Consider the following 2,309-nt stretch of genomic DNA (forward strand, 5'->3'; position numbering starts at 1 on the left):
GTGAAAAAATGCTCAACATCACTAAATATCTGAGAAATACAAATTGAAACCACAATTAGATATCATTGTACACCAGGGAGAAAGGCTGTTACTAAATGTCAAAAGACAGCAGAGTGCAGTGGTTCATGTGTATAATCACAGCACTTTGAGAGGCCAAAATGGGAAGATTGCTTGTGGCCAGGAGTTCAAGACTAGCCTGGACAAAATAGTGAAACCCTGTCTCCACAAAAAATAAAAATGTCTTGCCATGGGCCTGTAGTCCCAGCTACTCGGGAGGCTGAGGCAGGTGGATCATTTGAGCCCAAGAGTTTGAGGCTACAGTTAGGTATGATTGTGCCACTGCCTTTCAGCCTGGGTAAGGTGTGTGAGACCTTGTCTCAAAAGAAAGTCAAAAAACAACAGACATTGGAGAAGATGTGGGGAAAAAAAATTTATGCACTGTTGGTGGAAGTGTATGTTAGTACAACCTCTATAGAAAACAGTATGATGCTTTCTCAGCAACTACCCTGTGATCCAGCAATTCCACTACTGAATAGGTACCCCCTAAAAATAAATCATTATGTGAAAATGACACCTGCACTTGTATGTTTCTTGCAGCACTTTTCACAATAGCAAAGTCATGGCATTGATGGACAGATGGACAGTTGGATGAAACAAGGTGGTGTGTGTGTCTGAATACTACTCCGTATATATATATATATACATATATACACACACACACACAATTGGATATATATATCCAATTCTGCTCCATATGTATATATATACACACACACCATGGAATACCACTCAGCCACAAAAATGAATGAAATTATGTTGTTGTTGTTTTTGTTTTTTGCAGCAACCTATACGGAACTGGAGGCCATTATCCTTATTGAAATGACTCAAACTGAAAATCAAAAACTGCATGCTCTCACTTGTAAGTGGGAGCTAAACAATGGGTACTCATGGACATGCAGAGTGGAATGATAGACAGCGGAGGCTCAAAGAACGGGAGAGTGGGATGGAGGTGAATGTGAAACAGCACCTAGTGAGTATAATGTACATTATCTGGTAATGGGTACCCTAGAAGCCCAGATTTCACCTCTATGCAATATGTCCACAAAACACAACTACATCTGTATCCTGAAATCCATAAAAATAAATAAATCCCCCAGGTTAGACACATATAGTTAGGCATTTTATTCTATGTAAATTCTACCTCATTCAAGGCAATTTTTAAAAATCAGGTGAGTTTTCCAAGCAGTGCACAGAGGACCAGTGCCGGCAGCATGGCTCCCTGAGGGGAGGAGCAAGAGACACCTGTGGGCTCCCACATTCATCCAGCGGCTGCTGCTCCCTCTCCTGACACCCCCACCACCTGCCAGGGGTCTCCCGCACTTTCCACCCTGCTCACACCCCCCTCAGGATGAACTACTTCTTTGATGTGGAGATGGGGCAAACCACATGCGCCAAGTTCCAGCCCAACTTGGACAACTGTTCCTTCCATGAGCAGCCAGAACTTCAGGAGGTATGTGCCTGATGTGGGTCAGGGAACAGTTGTGCACTGCAGAGTTGTGTGTGTGTGTGTGTGTGTGTGTGCTTCTTCACATGTTTTGAAGGGTATGTATGTAAGCACATCGGTGTGCCTAGAGCAGGGCATGCAGGCATGGGTACATGTATATGGAAAGATGCATGTGTGTTTGTGCACACACAGGCAGATGTGTGTTGGGAGGGACATGGATGTGTGTGCATATGAAGTTATATGTCTGTGCATGTACATGTGAGTAGGTGTGCAGGTGTGGTTTTGCACATGGAAAGGTGCATGTGTATACACGCATATGCAAGTGTGTGTGGGAGGTGCATGGGAGTGTGTGTGTGCATGTGGTTGTGTGGGGAAGTATGGACATTGGTGCATAGATCCATGTAGGTGAGGATTGGGGTGAGTTCATGTAGATGCCTATGTGTGTGCATGTAGGTGGGGTGCTATGGAAGGGGTAATGAATTTGATTTGCTAAGTGGGCTTTAGCTTGGGAATGGGGGTGCTGGAAGCTCCACCCTGTGTGCTTTGGGTTGTTGCCTGCTGGACCATAGGAAGCAGCTACAGGGCTGGGTGCTGGGCAGGGAGATGGGGCTCTGCCATGCAAAAGAAAACCTGATGCCTTCTCTACCTGTCTCCTGGTGCAGGCCCGCAGAGGAGACCTCCCCTAGGATAGAAGCCACCAATTCAAGGGTGGTCCCCTTCTCCCAGCCTCAGGCACCTGCCCACAGCTACAGTCATGCTGAGCAGATTAGAGGGACCTAGAGGTCTGTTAGCTGCAAAGCCCTGG

At 46.0% G+C, this 2,309-nt stretch overlaps 1 long non-coding RNA gene across 1 annotated transcript; it reads left to right on the forward strand.

Moving 5' to 3' along the window:
- The first annotated feature begins 877 nt into the window (after window positions 1–877).
- LOC108524773 (uncharacterized) lies at window positions 878–2,303 on the forward strand. Its single transcript, XR_001884121.1, has 3 exons — window positions 878–1,030; window positions 1,230–1,510; window positions 2,167–2,303. It is a non-coding gene; the product is annotated as an uncharacterized LOC108524773 (long non-coding RNA).
- Window positions 2,304–2,309: the final 6 nt, after the last annotated feature.

This window comes from Rhinopithecus bieti, unplaced genomic scaffold, assembly GCF_001698545.2.
Source record: "Rhinopithecus bieti isolate Rb0 unplaced genomic scaffold, ASM169854v2 repeat_23226, whole genome shotgun sequence".
In the NCBI taxonomy this organism is placed as follows: domain Eukaryota; kingdom Metazoa; phylum Chordata; class Mammalia; order Primates; family Cercopithecidae; genus Rhinopithecus; species Rhinopithecus bieti.